The sequence below is a fragment of the Ahaetulla prasina genome, chromosome 3, assembly GCF_028640845.1.
Source record: "Ahaetulla prasina isolate Xishuangbanna chromosome 3, ASM2864084v1, whole genome shotgun sequence".
Taxonomy (NCBI): domain Eukaryota; kingdom Metazoa; phylum Chordata; class Lepidosauria; order Squamata; family Colubridae; genus Ahaetulla; species Ahaetulla prasina.
In genome coordinates, this window is record NC_080541.1 from 112,923,754 (window position 1) to 112,942,653 (window position 18,900).

Below are 18,900 nucleotides of genomic sequence, written 5' to 3' on the forward strand. Positions count from 1 at the left end.
GCGCGGGTGATAGAGGGAGCCCCTCGTGGCTCCCGAGTGACACCTATCCTGCGCAGGCTGCACTGGCTACCTGTGGCCTTCCGGGTGCGCTTCAAGGTGTTGGTGAACGTCTTTAAAGCGCTCCATGGCATAGGGCCGGGTTACTTACGGGACCGCCTGCTGCTACCGAATACCTCTCACCGACCCATGCGCTCTCACAGAGAGGGACTCCTCAGGGTGCCGTCGGCGCGACAGTGTCGTCTGGCGACACCCAGGGGAAGGGCCTTCTCTGTGGGGGCTCCCGCCCTCTGGAACGAACTCCCCCCAGGACTTTGTCAACTTCCGGACCTCCGAACCTTTCGCCGCGAGCTTAAAACTTACTTATTTATCTGCGCTGGACTGGGTTAGTTTTTTAAGTTATGGGTTTTTTAATGGGTTTTATCTCCAAATTTTAATTGTGGCCAATTTAAATAAGTTTTTTAATTGTATTTTAATTGTATTTATAGTGTATTGTGTATTTTTACTTGGCTGTGAACCGCCCTGAGTCCTTCGGGAGAAGGGCGGTATACAAATTTAAATAATAAATAAATAAATAAATAAATATGCATTATCCTCTGCTTGACCCATGTTCCCCGCCCCCCCATTCTTGCAGAGCAGATTGGAGAGAAAGAGATTGCAAGAAAATAAGCTGTCTAATTTTCTACACATCAAAAGCAATGCAATTGCATAGCCAAGTCCCCACAGCGTTCTTTTTTTTGGATGCTGAAAAAGCCTTTGATAGACTGAATTGGCAATTTTTATTTAAAATAATAGAAAGGATGCAGTTTGGAGACTATTTTATACAAGCAATTAAAGCAATATATCAGAAACAGATAGCACAAATAATAATTAATGGTAGTTTAACAGAATCTTTCAGAATTGAAAAAGGTACAAGGCAAGGATGTCCCTTGTCCTCATTATTGTTTATTTTTTTTTTTTTATTCAAAAAGTTTTACAAAATTTTTTCCCCCCCTTTCCCCCCCTGCTCCCCCCTCCCCTCGCAACCCCCCTCCCCTCCCGACTTCCCGGAACGAGCACAAGGTATAGTTAAAAATAAAACAAACATATGCTAAAAAATTTTCATCCCAACTTAATTATACCCCTACAATCATCAATTCCTAACTTCCCCCAAAAGCAATCAAAAATAATACATCATAATCATTCAAAAACAGTCTGATAACTCTTAGTCTAATATCTACGTTGAATATAGTCAATCCATTTTTTCCATTTTTTCCATTCCTTTAAGTATCTTTCTTGCGTATTGTCTTTCAAAAGGCTGATATCTTCGCCATCTCAGCCAAATTGGCAACTTTCAATATCCATTCTTCTATTGTTGGTACTTCTTTTTCTTCCAATATTGTCCTATTAGTAATCTTGCTGCAGTTATTAGATTTAAAATCAATTTAGTCTCAATTACTGTACAATCCGTAATAATTCCCAACAAGAAAAATTGCGGCAGGAACTTTATCTTCTTTTCAGAACATTTTGTAAAATCCACCAAATTTTTATCCAAAAGGCCTTTATATCCTTACAAGTCCACCAAATGTGAAAATATGTAGCGTCATCACAATTACATCTCCAACATTTTGCTTGCATTTCTGGATACATACACGATAATTTTTAGGATCTAGATGCCATCTATAAAACATTTTATAAAAATTTTCCTCAGATTCTGTGCCTGCGTGAATTTAACATTTCTAACCCAAATTTTTCCCACGTTTCCAATAATATTGGCTCCTGAAAATTTTGTGCCCACTTTATCATACAGTCCTTTACCAAGTCCCTTTCAGAATCTATTTCAAGTAACACATTATACAATCTCTTTATATGCTCCTGAGACTGATTTCTAATTTGCTTTACCAAATTTCCCTCATTCTGCTCTATACCAATTTTCTGATCTCCCTTCCATCTAGCACGTAGTTGCTCATATTGAAACCAAGTATAATTTTTCCCTTCCTCTCTTAATACTTGCAGAGATTTTAACTGCAAATTACCTCTTTCAGTATACAAAAGATCTTTATATGTAATCATTTCCTGATTCTGTTCTATGTTTATATTTTCTACTGTATGTCTAGGACTTGCCCATATAGGAGCCTTATAATTTAGTTTATAAGAGTATTTTTCCAAACACAGAAGGGCATTCTTAGCACATGATTTTTAAAGGCCTTATCCACTTTTTGTCATAAATTAAATATGCATGCCATCCATATAGCAAATCATAACCTTCTATATTCAAAATTCTGTCCTCTGTTAAATTAAACCAATCACTTATTGCAGAGAGAGCAGCTGCTTCATAATATAATTTAAAATTAGGCATTTTAAACCTCCCTTTCCGAGAATCTTGAATTATTTTCATTTTAACCCTAGCTTTTTACCTTCCCATATAAATTTGTTAATTCCTTCTGCCATTCCTCAAGATTCTTATCTTTCTTAATTATTGGTATCATCTGAAAGAGGAATAAAAATCTAGGTAAAACATTCATTTTAATAGCAGCAATTCTCCCAGCAAAGATAATTGCAATTTTTCCAAACAATCAACTCCTTCTGAACTTTTTGCCATAAAACCTCATAGTTATTCTTATACAATTTCACATTTGATGACGTAATATAAACCCCTAAGTACTTAACCTTCTTTACAATTTCAAATCCTGTTACTTCCTCTAGTTTTTCTTTCTGTTGTCTGGCCATATTTTTTATTATCACTTTTGTCTTTTTCTGATTTACCTTAAACCCTGAAACCTTCCCATATTGATCAATTATTTCCAACAAAGATTTACTAGAATTTATAGGGTTTGTTAAAGTAATCACCAAATCATCTGCAAAAGCTCTTAACTTATATTCATACTGTCTAACTCTAATTCCCTCTATCTCCTTTACTTCTCGTATTTTATCCAATAATGGTTCTAGAGTTAAAATAAACAATAATGGTGATAAAGGACATCCCTGTCTTGTTCCTTTCGCAATCTTAAAAGGTTCTGTTAAGCTACCATTGATTATAATCTGTGCTGTTTGCTCTCCATAAATTGCCCTAATTATTCTTAAAAAACCATCTCCAAATTGCATCTTTTCTATTAATTTAAATAAAAAATCCCAATGCAATCGATCAAAAGCTTTCTCTGCATACAGAAAATAAAATGCTGCTGGAATAAAATTTTTCTTTTCTAAGTACTCCAGTAAATTAATAATCTGCCTAACATTATTCCTCATCTGTCTCCCTTTTATAAATCCAGATTGATCATTATGAATTCTTCGCTGCAAAATCAACATTAATCTATTAGCTATTATTTTAACAAAATCTTATAATCATTATTTAAAAGTGAGATTGGCCTATAATTCCCAGGTTTAGAACAATCCTGTTCCTCTTTGGTATCAATGAAATAAAAGAGGTTCTCCATGAGGGGAATTCTCCTAGTTGTATCTGATTAAATAATTCCTTAAGTGGACCTAACATCTCATCCTGTAAATTCCTATAATAACTAACTGTGAGCCCATCCGTACCAGGAGTTTTCCCATTTTAATTGTTTAATTACCAAAATAATTTCTTCCGAGGTTATAGGCTGATTCAGTTCATCCGTTTGTTCTAAAGTTAAATTTTAACCTTATATTCCTTCAAATAATTATCAATATCCCTATTCAATATATTATCTTTAAGATATAAATTTGTATAATATTCTAAAAAGCTTTTTAATTTTATCCTGTTGATATCTCTCTTACCTTTATATTCTATTTTTTCTATAGTACGTTGTTTTTGTCTTTTCCTTAAAGTATATGCTAACCACCTACCAGGCCTATTTGCATTACAAAAAGTATTATGTTTGGCATATTGTATATTTGTTGCCACCTGATCAGCCATTATCATATTAAATTGATTCTGTAGTAACTTTATTGCATCTTTAAGTTTTTGATCATGTGGATTATGTATTAATAATTGTTGTTTCTTATAAATTTCCTCTTCTAAATACCTACGCTGTCTTTGTTGCTTATTTCTCTGTCTATTATTAAGATATATTAATACACCTCTCATAAAAGCTTTACTGGAGTCCCAAACCATTTCTATCGATGTTTCATTATTCAAATTATAATCAAAAAATTCTTTCATCTGCTTTTTACATTGATTTACATTATCCTGATATCTAAACAAATTTTCATTTAATCTCCAAGTTCTTCTACCCTCTTTTCCATATTGCAATTCCATCCAAACAGGACTATGATCAGACAAACATCTTGGAAATATCTTAGTTTTCTTCACCCTAAAAAGCAAATCATTAGAAATTAAAATAAAATCAATACGTGAGAAGGATTGATGCCTATCAGAAAAAAGTATAGTCTCTTTCCTCCAAATTCCAGTCTCCATACATCTCTTAACTCAAAATCTTCTATCATATCAAAAAGGATTTAGGCAGCTTTGCATGTGCAGGTATCTTCTTGGAAGAAGTTCTCTTGTCCTTCGTGTATCTATTACTCCATTCCAATCTCCCAATATAATGCACGATTTATAATCCCATAGATTCAACTTATCATATAACATTCTATAAAATTTTTCTTGTTGCTGATTGGGTGCATATATACCAAGCAAGAGAGTCCTTTTTGTTTCTATTGTAAATTCAATAGCAATATATCTTCCGTGAATATCTGCCTCTATTAACTTGGCTGGTATATCTTTTCTCAAATAAACCACTATGCCATGTTTTTTCTCCAAAGCTGAAGCAACAAAATGTTTACCTAACTTTGAGTTTATTAGGTACTTTTGATCTGATAATTTAATATGCGTTTCTTGTAAGCAAATAACATCATTTTTAAATTGTTTCAAATAATGAAATATTTTTTTTCTCTTCTGAGCTGAGTTCAAACCATTGACATTCCAAGTCAAGATTTTATTTGCCATTACTGGGCTGCTGAAGCCTTTGAGCAATCAACTGAAGATCGTCCTCCCGTATCTTCGGTCGGGGAGGGGTGAAGGGTGAGGGTGAGGGGGGAGGGTGAAGGGGGGAAAAGAATTTTTAAAACTTGTTTGTTGTAAAACTTTTTCAATAAAAAAAAAGCAATGCAATTGCACCTGGACCCTGGGTATGGCAAACTCAGGTATGCTGGGGCTGAATGGGCTGATGGTGGTACACAGTTTAAGCTGCAGGCTGTGTGGTAACCTCCATGCCAGTCTGATCCTGGGCTGGCCATGCAATGTCACTTTATCAGAGCAGATGTGTCTGCAACCCCTGAGCCAGGCCCCCTGCCAGAAAGTGACTCAGAAAGTGAGGGGGAAGGGCCATCAGGACTTACCTCTGGAGCACCGGCTTCCCTGGCTCAGCTCCAGGAACCAGAGGCAGGCCAGGTGGAGGAAATAACAAGGCCTCCGTCCCCTGACTCTTTCCCCCCCAGGCCACACCTCCAGATCCGGCTGATGGCAATCAGGCCTGGCTGGACCCTAAGTTTCGTAGGCAGGAGAGGCGGGAACAACAGAAGCAGGGGTGGGGCAGGCCTAGGAAGTGCTGAGTCATGGAGCCACATCCTACAGGATATAAAAGCAGCAAGGGCTGCTATACCACTTGGTGGCAAGCAATTCAACTGCTTAGAGGGAAAATTAGAGCTGAAGTCCTGTTTGTTCCTGGTTTCCTGGCTGACTCATTGGCATCAAGAGAGATAGCAGAGACACTTAGCATACGCTCGCTAGTTTGCTGCCAGAGCTGATAGTTGCCAGCTAATTAAGTCATTGCTCGTGTCTCCCGACTGCGGAGGGGGACAGATCAGCAGATGTGTCAGGGTTCCAAGTAACACCCCCAATGAAATCAAACTCCGAGGCTTGAAGTTCCCCAAAGCCAACTTTTATTAGAGATGTCATATTGCCACATCTGTGGAAAACCTGAATTTGAGAGCTTCCGGGTTTTCCTCACCTAAAAGAAAATTCAAGACCGTGCCCACTTCTCACACGTGTCTACCACTGCTCCAATCAGTTCCTTCACTTCCTTCTCAGCACAGCTGTCAGGACACGATGGCCTTGAATTTCTCTGCAAAGTTTTATTATGGCTAATTCTACTTCACTCATGCTATCCCCCCTCCCAACTTCCCATTTATTTGGGAGGTGAAGAGAGCTGCAGGTGTGAAAGAATGCTGTGGAAAATTGGGAGTATGGACACTGACAGGAACCAGAGATGCCAAACTGAGCCATCTTCCTGCCTTCAAGGACACCAGCCCTGGAAAGGAATTTACTGCAGTGCTGGAGACATCAGGTTCCTCAGCATCTCTAGTAAAAGTACCTATTCTCTAGAAGGAAGACCTGTCCTCCCAAGATGGAATGCCAAGGCCCCCCACCCTGGATTTAAATTATGAAGAAGACCCAAAGAAACTAGGTTTTTCCTCACCCAGGTGTGGAACTATATGCAAGAGTACGGAGCAGACCTGGTGTTCTGTCCCCCCACCTCAGTCCGGGAGGCACAAGAAATGACTCAATAGCCAGCAATTGAGTCCACGGCAGCTATCTGCTCTGGCAGCAACCCAGCGAGCATCTGCCAAGGTTTTTCTGTTATCTTTCTTGATGCCAGCGTGTCAACCAGGAAGTCAGGAATAAACAGCACTTCAGCTCAAGTTCTCTCTAGGCAGTTTGATTTGTTTGTCACGAAGCAGTATAGCAGCCCCTCCTGCTTTTATACCCTGTGGGGTGTGGCTCCGTGACTCAGCACTTTCTAGGCCTGCCCCACCCCTGCTTCTGTTGTTCCCGCCTCTCTTGTCTATGAAACCTGGGATCTAACTGATTGTCCTCAGCTGGGTCTGGAAGCGTTTCCTGGGTGAGGGGAGATACAGGAGACAGAGGCCTCATCACTTCGTCCACCTGGCCTGCCTCTGGCTCCTGGAGCTGAGCCAGGGAAGCCGGCCCTGCAGTAGGGAGTCCTGACGGCCCTTCCCTCTCACTCTCTGAATCACTCTTTGGCAGGGGGCCAGGCCCGGTGGGGGGCTGGAGCCACAACACTATCCCTCACCGCAGGGCCCTTCCCCTGGGGCTGATGGTCGGGATGTGGTCGGGCTAGGTTCTGCTCGTGGAAGGCCTGCACCAGGTCAGGGGCATGAACGTTGGAGGCATCCACCCAGGTGAAATCCGTCCCATATCCCTTCCACGCGATCAGGACCTGGAAGCGCCCCTTCAGCCAGCGGGAGCCTCGAACGCTGTGCACCTCGTATTCCTCTGCCCTGGCGGTGACGGGTGCGGCCAGGCACCGAAGGGGACATAGCGGGGCCTCAGGGACCAGAAGGGACCGGTGAAAGATGGGGTGGATCCACATGGATCGTGGCAAGGTTAGCCGGCAGGCCACCGGGTTGATGACCACCTCGACAGGGAACGAGCTGATGAACCGGTGGTCCAGCTTCTTCACCGGGCAGTCGGATGGGAGGTGTTTCGTGGAGAGCCACAACCGGTCTCCAACTGCCAGGGAGTGGTCAACGACCTGTTTGTAGTCCTTCTTCGCCCAATTCAGCTGCCGATGCACCAACTGCTGGACCGCGTGCAACTCCGACAGCAAGTTCTGCGTCTCTGGAACAGGGGAGTTTGAAGAAGCCAGAGGGAAGAGCCATGGATGGTACCCCACGTTGGCAAAGAACGGGGTCATCTGGGTGGAGGTGTGCTGGGAGTTGTTAAAGACGAACTCTGCCAGGGACAGGTAATCGGCCCAGTTGTCCTGCTGCTGATTGACAAAACAGCGGAGATACTGCTCCAGGATGCCGATGACCTTCTCTGTACTCCCATCGGTCTCCGGATGGTGCGATGACGACAGGCACACCTGCACCTCCAACACGGCCATTAGGCTCTTCCAGAAGCGAGCCGTGAACTGAACTACGTGGTCCGAAACCACCCTGTCCGGCAGACTGTGGAGGCGGAAGACATGCTGCAGGAAGAGAGGGGCCATCGTGGCAGCTGTGGGTAGCCCATGGCACAGGATGAAGTGTGCCATCTTGGTGAGCATGTCCACCACCACCAGCACCGTGGTGAATCTAGAGGACAGTGGCAGGTCTGTCAGGAAGTCCATGGAGATCGCCGCCCAGGGTCTGTCGGGTGTCGGCAGGGGCTGGAGGAGACCGGGAGGGGCCCCCGTGGTGACCTTGGCTTGTTGGCATGGCACGCAGGATGTCACGTACGTGTGGACATCGTGCCGCATGCGGGGCCACCAGAAGGTCCATGTCACCAGGTTGAGGGTCTTGAAGAACCAGAAATGTCCTGCTGCAGGGTTTTCGTGGCACTGGGCCATGATGAGGGCTCGGAGTGGTCCTGTGGGCATGTACAATCACCCCCGGAACTTGAGTAGGTCATCCTCCAAAGTCCAGGGAGACGTGGGGCCCACCTCCGCTCTCTGCTGCTGAGACCGGGCATCTTGGCGCTGTGCCTCGCGCACTCGGGCCCGTAAGTCCACTGATTCTTGTGCTGTGGCCAAGGCTTCTGCTGGCAGCACTGTCTGTGGAGGAAGAGGGTCCTTGGGACCAAGGTATTCCGGCTTGGGACCAAGGCATCTGCCCTCTGGTTGTGACTGCTGGGAATGTAGATCACACAAAAGTTGAACCGGGCGAAAAACAACGACCACCGGATCTGCCGCTGGTTCAACTTCCGAGCCGTGGTGAGGTGCTCAAGGTTCCGATGGTCCGTTTGGATCTCCACCTGATGTCGGGCCCCCTCCAGATGCTGTTGCCAAGCCTCGAACGCAGCCTTGATAGCCAGCAACTCTTTTTCCCAGATGGTGTAGTTGCACTCGGAAGGATTGAGTTTCTGGGAGTAGTAAATGCAGGAAAAAGAGTGCCGCCATCTGCCGGGGCCTGTAGGAGCACCAGTCCAAGGGCCACGTTGGACGCATCCATCTCCACCACGAAAGGCTGGTGCAGGTCCGGGTGCCTCAGGATGGGTTCCGTGACAAAGGCCTTCTTGAGGGTCGTGAACGCCTCCTGCTGCGGGGACCCAACTAGAACGGGACTTTCTTCTGGAGGAGGTGGGTGAGCAGAGCCGTCAGTGTGGCAAAGCCCAGGATGAAGGTCCGTTAATAACTGGCGAAGCCCAGCAGTCGCTGAACATCCTTCACCCAACGAGGGGCTTCCCATCTGCACAAGGCCTCCACTTTGTGCGGGTCCATGATGATCTACCCGGGCGAGAGGATGTGCCCGAGGAACTCCATGGAAGTCCGGAAGAAGAAGCACTTCTCCAGCTTCACATAAAGCTGGTGCTCCCGCAGGCGTTGCAGAACCAGATGGACGTGCTGGAGGTGGCTTTCCCTGGACCGGGAGTAGATCAGGATGTCGGTCAGGTAGACCACCATGAACTGATCCAACATGTCCCGGAACACGTCGTTCATGAAGTGTTGAAAGACGGTGGGGGCGTTGGTCAGCCCAAACGGCATGACAGTGTATTTGTAGTGTCTGTACTGGGTGCCGAACACCATCTTCCATTCGTCCTCCTCACGCATTCGCACCAGGTTGTAGGCCCCCTGGAAATTGAGCTTGGTGAAGATTGTGGCCTCCCGTAACCTCTCCAGCAGCTCCGGGATGAGTGGCAGGGGGTAGCGATTCCACACCATGATGGCGTTCAGTCAGCGGTAATCGCAGCACAAACACAAATCCCCCGTCTTCTTCTTCACGAAGAGGACCGGGGCCGAGAGAGGGGACTTCGAAGGCCGGATGAACCCTCGGGCCAGGTTTTTGTCCAGGAAGTCCCTGAGGGCAGCCAACTTGGGCTCCGACATGGAGTACAGGCGTCCCACAGGCAGTGGGGCGTTGAGCAGGAGGTCCATGGGGAAATCGTAGGGCCGATGCAGGGGTAATCGTTCCACCTCCTTCTCGCTGAACACATCGGCGAAGTCCGTCAACTCAGGAGGCACGGAGACGGCCGGGGTGAAGATGTCATGGCCGGCACAGGTGTGGCGGATGTGGTCGATGCACTGCAGGCTCAGGAACAAGATGGCGTTCCGTGACCAGGCCACCTGAGGGTCGTGAGCCCGAAGCCAGGCCAGACCAAAGACCACTGGGAAATGGAGGTCCGCCGTCACATAAAACTGGATCGCCTCCTCGTGGTCCCCAATGGCAAGGTGCAAAGGCTGAGTGGCAAATTTAATGGGGCCGGCCACCAGTTCCCTCCCGTCCATCGTCTTGACTCTCATCGGAGGGTCTACTGATACCAAGTGGACATCAAAATGGTCCACAAACGCCCGGTCCATAAAATTCGTCATGGCCCCCGAGTCCACCAGTGCGTGCACCGGAATCCCCTCTGACCAGTTACCCAACCACACCCGGGTGTCCAAAATCAGGTGCCGAGGGGGCCCAGGGTCCACTTCCGCAACGTCCAGTGGGGCTTGATACATGTCTGACCTAGGGTTTCCCCAAGGCCGGACCTGCCCCGTTTCCCAACTGGTCACGCCAGGATTCGGTCAGTCCTGGTTAAATCCCACCACGCTTCCTGGGGCATGCGGCGGCGAAATGGCCGGGCTCCCCGCAGTACAAACACAACCTCCCTTGGCGCCTTCGGCTCCGTTCCTGGGCTGTCAGGCAAGGTCTGGCCGCTCCTAACTCTATGGGCTCCTCCACAGCAGCCACAGAGCGTGGGGTGGCCCAGGACGGGGTTAGCACGGAACGCGGGAGCACAGCTGTCGGCGGCGGTTCCTGGGGGGGCGACGGGATGGGTGTCATTGGAGACGGGCGTCGAAACGCAGGCAGAGGGGCACCAGATCGTTGAGGGTCCGCGGTGCCTCCACCCGGGCCACTTTGTCCTGGAGCTCCTCCGAGAGGCCCCTTTGGAATGTGTCCGCCAGCGCCGCATCGTTCCAATCCGCGTCTTGGCATACCAGGTGAAATTCGGTGATATAGTCCGGTAGAGGGTGCTTCCCTTGCCGGAGGTCACATAAGTGCCTGGTGGCCATTAGGATCCGAATGGAGTCCTCATACATTTATTTAGTTATTTATTTATTTTTTCATATTTTTATACTGCCCTATCTCCCTAGGGACTCAGGGCAGTTTACAGGCAGATAAAAATACATATAAATACAAAATAAAACAACAATTAAAAAACTTATTCCAAATAGCCAAATAATTAAAAATAACTGTATACATATTAAAACCCCTTAAAACCAATTAAATTTAAAATTTGAAATCTAAAATCTAGTCCAGTCCCGCGCAGACAAATAGATGAGTTTTAAGCTCGCGGCGAAAGGTTCGGAGGTCCGGAAGTTGACGAAGTCCTGGGGGAAGCTTGTTCCAAAGGGTGGGAGCCCCCACAGAGAAGGCCCTTCCCCTGGGTGTTGCCAGACGGCACTGCCTAGCTGACGGCACCCTGAGGAGTCCCTCTCTGTGAGAGCGCACGGGTCGGTGAGAGGTATTCGGTAGCAGCAGACGGTCCCGTAAATAGCCCGGCCCTATGCCATGGAGCGCTTTGAAGATCATGAGGTGCAGTTGCCACCAAAACCCCTGGTAGCCCACCATCAAGGGGCTGTTCTGCAGCACTAGGAGCATGGCCCATTGGGCAGCCGAGCCAGACAGAAGGTTCATGACGAATGCCACCTTGGCCCGGTAGTCTGCGAAGTCCTCTGGCCGCATCGCCATGAAGAGCTGGCACTGTGCCATGAGGGCCGGGAACATCTCCGGCTGCCCAGAAAACTTCTCAGGCACAGCCACCGGGCACTTGCGATGAGGAGTGGGAGGAGAGGGGGCTGCAGGAGCATTCCAGGCAGCAACTTGTGCTGTCAGGTGAGTGACTTGCTGCTACAGCCTTTGATTGTCGGCTTGCAGTTGCTGTAGTAGCTGCTGCAGCTGTTGCGAGTCCATCTTGATAACAAGATGTTCTGTCCCCCCACCTCAGTCCGGGAGGCACGAAAAATGACTCAATTAGCTGGCAATTGAGTCCACGGCAGCTATCAGCTCTGGCAGCAACCCAGCGACCCAGCGAGCGTCTGCCAAGGTTTTTCTGCTATCTTTCTTGATGCCAGTGTGCCAACCAGGAAGTAAGGAATAAACAGCACTTCAGCTCAAGTTCTGTCTAGGCAGTTTGATTTGTTGGTCACGAAGCAGTATGGCAGCCCCTTCTGCTTTTATACCCTGTGGAGTGTGGCTCTGTGACTCAGCACTTTCTAGGCCTGCCCCACCCCTGCTTCTGTTGTTCCCACCTCTCTTGTCTACGAAACCTGGGATTTAACCAGGACTGATTGTCCTCAGCTGAGTCTGGAAGTGTTTCCTGGGAAATCTGTATCTCCTGAGATACAGGAGACAGAGGCCTCATCACCTCTTCCACCTGGCCTGCCTCTGGCTCCTGGAGCTGAGCCAGGGAAGCCGGCCCTGCAGAAGGAGCCTGACAGCCCTTCCCTCTCACTCTCTGAGTCACTGTCTGGCAGGGGGCCAGGCCCGGGGGGGGGGGGGGCTGGAGCCACAACACCTGGCTCCAAAAGTATCCCACGTCAGATGCATGACTATGGCCTTGGAAGATAATGCAGCGAATGGTCTCCCTCCACAAAGACAAAATGCCACAGCTCTGCAGCTTTTATCAGTTCCCCTTTGAATGCAGCTACCCCTTTGAATACAACTTTAGAAGTAGCCCCAGCTGTATTCATACAGCTAATAAACAGTCCTGCATGAACACATATACAAAAGGTGTACCTAGTTGACATTCTGATTTACAGTGAGACAACAAACACGTTAAATTCATGTGAGCAGTGTTAAAGAAATTGTAGGTGGCAGAGCTGTATGCTAAACTCTCCAAGTGCAAGTGCCATGAAGACAAAATCAAATACCTTAGATGTCAGATCTTGCATGAAGGTGTGGAGATGGTCTTTGAAAAGGTTAAAGCAGTACTAGAATGCTCCCCCTCCCCATACGAGGAAGCAGCTTCAAAGTTTCCTAGGGTTTGCAAACTTTTACGGCATTTTATTTCCTCCTTTGCACACATCACCCTACACATCACAAACATTAAAAATGAAAGGGGAGGGAAAGCCCAAGCCTAGTCAACCTTTGAAGTGGACTATAGATGCCAGGCAGCATTTGAGAAACTTAAGTGGCTGTTTGCAGCAGAACCTGTGGTAAGACACCCGAATCCCAATGTCTCCTTTGTAATTTAAGCAGATGTTAGTGACATGGCTGTATTGCTGCAAAAAAATCCTCAGGGAATCCTTCATCCCTGTGCCTACACCTCCGAAAAGCTAACTGACATGGAATGAAGGTGGGAGGTATGGGAGAATGAAGTTTATGCAGTTTGAAAGGTATTGCTAACTTGATGGCATTTCTTAGAAGAGTTTAAACACCCATTTAAAGTATAGACAGACCACAAGAACTTGGAAACTTTAAAAATCCCATGGAAGTTATCCTCTAAGCAAGCCAACTGGGCACAGTATTTCAATCAGTTTAATTTTACCCTGCACTATATCCTGGGAGGAAAACTTTTTAATGGATGATTTATCCAGATTACCACAATACAACAGTGGCAGACCCGAAATAGTCTGACCGATTATTCTGTCAAACCAATTGGCAGCACCAGTAATCACAAGGGTTCAAGGAAAAACCGAACCAGACATCCCCTGACAAACTGAAAACTGCCTTAAAAGGTGACGAACGACTAAGAACAATGCATCCTCAGGGAAAGGTTGGCCTGGGTAGGGGCAAAATTATATACGAACCCCCATGCACCTTGGAAGGAAATCTCTATAGAGTTTATTGTAAAACTGCCTGAGAGTGCTGGGAACAGCATGATTTGGGTGGTTACGACTTAGACTCAAAACAAGTCCATTTCATTCCATGTCCAAAAATCCCATCAGCTTGCACCCTGGCCAAACTCTTTGTACAGCACATTTATAGACTTCAACATGTCCCTGATTGCATCATCTCAGACTTGGGGGTTCAATTAACTTTATGGTTTTGGCACAAAATTTTGAAACTGATGGGAACTGCCCAAGGATTAAGCTTCTCCCATCACCCCAAACCAGGGGTGAAATACTACCGGATCGGATGGGATTGGGTGAGTAGGTAGAGGAGATTGGGACTGGTTCGGAGAACCAGTAGCAATCTCTGGCTGGCCATGCCCCCAAACCAGTCTGCGGCCCACAGCCATGTGTGAAGGCAGGCAAGCGGAAGGCCACGTGGAAGGCAGGAAACTGAGGAGAGCATGGCAGGGCTGCAGGGAAAGGATCTAGAAAGTAAGCCTATGCTGGCAGTGGGTGGGGGAGGGAGACCCATTGTGCTCGGCCTCAGGGGGACCTGGCAAGGCTTGCTCGACTTTTGGGCATGGCGCGCTCAGCTTTTGAGCTTGGCTTCCATGGGGCCTTTGGCTGACTGCTGCCCGCTTGCCTTCCCCCCCACATCCAGCCCATGATGGAGAACATGCCGCTTCTGGGCTGGACCACCCACCTTTGGGTCCCTGAAGGGCAGGGTGTGCTCTGCCGCTGCTGCTATCATCAGCACTGTGGCCGCAGAGGAAAACTCCCCAGCACAGTGCAGTTCCGGGATGGCAGGGGAGCCCAGGCAAGCTCTGCTGCCACCACTGCCACCACCACTGCTGCCAGGAGCATCCATGTGGGAAAACTCCCCGGCGCAGCACAGTTCCAGGATGGCAGGAGAGCTCTGCTGCTGCCACTGCTGCTGCCGGAATCATCTACATGGGAAAATTCCCCAGCACAGCACAGTTCTGGGATGGCGGGGGAGCCCAGGCAAGCTCTGCCGCCACCGCCACTGCTGCTGGGATTGTCCATGTGGCAAAACTCCCTGGTGCAGCACAGTTCCAGGATGGCGGGGAGCCCAGGCAAGCTCTGCTGCTGCCGTCGCTGCCACTGTTGCTGCTGCCAGGAGCGTCCGGGCAGCTAAACTCCCAGGAAAGGGCTTTGTCTATGTGCCCAGACCAGGTGTGTGTGTGTTTGCATGTGTGTGAGAGAGTGTGTGTGAGAGAGAGAGAAAGAGAAAGAAAGAGGAAGGGGGAGAGAGAGAGAAAGAGAGAAAGAAAGAAAGAAAGCTTATGACCACAATTGTGCCCCAAATTTTGGCTGCTAAGCAAGAGCATTGTTAAGTGAGTTTCACCACATTTTACAAGTTGGCCACACCCACACGATGACATGACCACCAAGCCATGCCCACAGAACTAGTAGTAAAAAAAATTAGATTTCACCCCTGCCCCAAACTAATGGGTGTGTGTGTGCAAATAAGTCAATTCAATACTAGAACAATACTTCAGATACTATACTATTTATCAACAAGATAATTGGACTGATCTTTTGCCATTTGCAGAAGTGGCATATAATGATTCAGTGTATAGCAGCACTGGGTTTACTCTCTTTAAGGTAGTCTTGGGTCAAGACTTTGTTGCAATTCCAGAGCTACCTCTGGAAAAAAAAACCTAAACCCCTCGCTGCTAGAATGGATACAACTGCAAAATACATAGCCAGTAACTCTCAAAGTGCTAGAGCAGGGGTGTCAAACTAAATTTCATTGAGGGCTGCATCAGGTTTATGATTGCCCTCAAAGGGTCTGTTGCTTGTAAAACTATGACGTCTCACAGTGGCCAGGTGGGCATGGCCAACTTGACAGGACTCACTGGCACGGCTGGATTGAGATGGAAGAAGTTGCACCAGCTAACTCAATGTAGGGACAATTTGGTGCCCCACAAGCTCCTTGCCGCCCCAAACTGCTGGCAGCCAAGTGTCAGGCTCCAAAGGAAGTAGCTGCAAGGGTGGTTGCAGCTTGCAAGGGGGAATGAAGCAGGAAGCTTTCCAGCAGGTGCGCCTGATGTCTACAGACACACCGCCTCCCCTCCACTTTCCAACCCTGAAATTCATAAATAAAGTTGGGGCAGCCTTTGAACATCCCTAACAAAGTCCACAACAAAAGATAAGTAAGCCAGGATCACTGGGGGAGGGGAGGGTGCTACCCAATGAACCTCAGCTGGAGAGACACATCGTAGCCTCAACTGCTGCCCCCTTCCATGTCAGAGTGAGGCTGGAGTGCTCAAACTTTAGTCAGGGTTCCTGGCATGGTGGCGGCCAAGGGTGGAGGGTGAGCCCTGCTTTGCAGGACAAAGTGGGTGGACGTAATTGCAAGTCCAACCCCAGCTATGACAAGGAACAGCAACTGTGTTTGGGCCCAGGAGCCAAGGGGCCGTGATAGCTCAGGCTGTAAGAAGCCTGTTATTAGAACACAGCAGCCTGCAATTACTGCAGGTTCAAGCCTGGCCCAAGGTTGACTCAGCCTTCCATCCTTTATAAGGTAGGTAAAATGAGGATCCAGATTGTTGGGGGGGCAATAAGTTGACTTTGTAAAAATATACAAATAGAATGAGACTATTGCCTTATACACTGTAAGCCGCCCTGAGTCTTCGGAGAAGGGCGGGATATAAATGTAACCAAACAAAAAAAGAAAAAAGAAGAAGAAGAAGGAACCTGATTTACTATTTCCTCCATTCATTAACTGATTGGTGCCATCCTTAACTGAACTGAGAGGCTTTCTCGCTGGCCACCCATCAGCTATTTCTGGTACAGCATTTGGTTGAGGAACTAAATTGCCTCCAAGCAGGCTAGCACAGCTGTCAGCTCAAGCTTTTTCAGACAGCTGTCCAGAGGAGGGGTGGTGTGGTAATTTACAGAACTCGCCAATTGCAGTTGCTTTAAAAAACGCACACACACTTGTCAAAGCCCCGTCCCCTGCACCCACATGTCCATCACATGGTCCAATCAAACCACCATCCCAACTGGAGATGATTCTGAGCCACACCTCTCCAGGTGCAGGCTGAACGTCCTTGACTCCGAGAGAAAAAAATGTTGTTATGGCGATATACTGTATCTCTCTTCAACTCCATCCAACCTCCCTCCCATTTCCCATAGCATGCCCATCCACTAAGTGTGGCAGCCCTGAATATCCAAAGTAAAATATGGCCTCCAGGGCTGACAGTGGTACTATTACTTCATGTGATCATAATTCTACCCCTCTGTTAATGCAATCTAAGACTGTGTTGGCTTTTTTGGCAGCTGCAGCACATTAATGGCTCTTATTTAAGTGATTGTCCACTAGGATTCCACTAGTATTGAGCCAGGTACCACCTATACTATACCTATGCATTTGTTTTTTCTTGCCTAAATGTAAAACCTTACTTTTTTTTACCACTGAATTTCATTTCGTTACATAGGGCCCAGTGTTCAACTCTAACTTCAAGTTCCTTCTATATCTTAAACCTATCTTCTGGATTGTTTGCTTTTCTTGCCAGTTTGGTATCATTTGCAAATTTGATGAGTATCCTCTCCATCTAAATTATTGATGTTGAAGAGTAGTGGCCCTAAGACAGAGCCTTGGGGTATCCCTCTGCATACTTCCCTCCATGTAGATGCAGTTCCATTAAGGACTGCATGTGAGTGTGGTTGGTCAGCCAGTTATGAATCCAACTCGTGGTGATGCTGTCTAACCCACATTTTTCTAGCTTACCAAGAAGTAGGTTGTGGACTACTTTATCGAATACCTTACTGAAATCCAAGTAAATTGAAGGAGATGACGAGGCTGAGCCCAAGGGAAGGGTCAAACATGTCATAATTCACAAGTCCTTGCATGCCCACAAGAGATCTAAGTCTAGCCACTTTGAATGCCTCTGACAAGGTTCCAAGGAACACCCCCAATGAAATAAAATTCTGAGGCCTGAGGTTCCTCAAAGTTTCAATTTATTAGAGATGTCATGTTGGCACATCTGGGAAAACCCGAATCTGAAAGCTTCCAGGTTTTACACACCCAGCTAACAGTTATTAGCCCTGCCCCACACCCACAAGTTCATCACATAGTCCAATCAACTCTTCACATTCAACTGGATACAATCTCCAGGCAGTCTCTAGCAGGTGCAGGCAAAAGTGTCCTTGAATACGGAATGTTGTTATGACTAACTTTCTACTGCTCCAACAAAAACCGCCTCCCAATTTCCCAGGCGGGAATATGTGGCCGTTAGGAAGCAAAAAGAAAAACTGTCTTCCAAAACTGACAGGCTTCCCCACCCCCCCTCAGGAAAGGAATGAATCCTGGAACAAGATTGAAGTCAGGGGTAAACACAATTAGCATATTAACCACCTCTCCCCCTCCAAGGAGGACCATTAGGCTTATTAGAGAATTTATCATGCAATTGCCTAACTAAGGTGTCTGCCTGAACATCCCAACTTTTCACCCACATGGCTTCAGTCAAGGGGTATCTCTTCCAACGAACCAAATATTGCAAACGTCCACTCTGCAATCTAGAGTCCAAAATCATCTTCACCTCATAATGAGATTCACCCTGCACCACAATCAGTTTTGGGGAGCAGCAGGTTGAGATCTCAATTTAGATCCCACAGCGGGCTTTACCAGGCTGCAATGGAAAACAGGATGAATTTTTCCCAGTATGCGGGGGAAATTTAACTGTACAGTCACTGGGTTAATCACCTTTACTATGGGGAAGGGACCTAAATATTTCAATCCTAACTTCTTACTCTTCAAACTCAAATATATGTATTTGGTGGAAAGATACACGCGATCTCCCACCCAAAAGGGGGGTTGGAGAGATCGGTGTTTGTCAGCTTGCTTTTTGTATGCTTCTGCCACTTCAGTTAGGGCTTTTTTTGTATTCTTCCAGCCTTTCTTTAATGACTCCATCCATTCATTCAGAGTCATGGAAGAAGGCTGTTCTCTTGGCACAGGGACAAATTCCATGCCACTCATAATCTGAAAAGGTGTCAGTCCCATACTACTATGCACCGCATTATTGTAAGCCACTTTTGCGAAAGGAAGCAAGTCAGCCCAATTATCTTGCTGGTAATCCACATAACATCTTAGGTATTGTTCCACCATGGCATTAGCGCATTCCGTGGCTCTGTTCGTGGAAAGCCGAGATAAGCCCCTCCAGTGGACCTCAGGAACTCCCTCCAGAACTTAGTGGTGAACTGAACTTCTCGA

At 47.1% G+C, this 18,900-nt stretch overlaps 1 protein-coding gene across 4 annotated transcripts in view; it reads right to left on the bottom strand.

Moving 5' to 3' along the window:
- The window catches only part of PCDH1 (protocadherin 1), a 345,490-nt gene that overhangs the window by 7,844 nt on the left and 318,746 nt on the right, over positions 1-18,900 (bottom strand). The window lies entirely within an intron of this gene.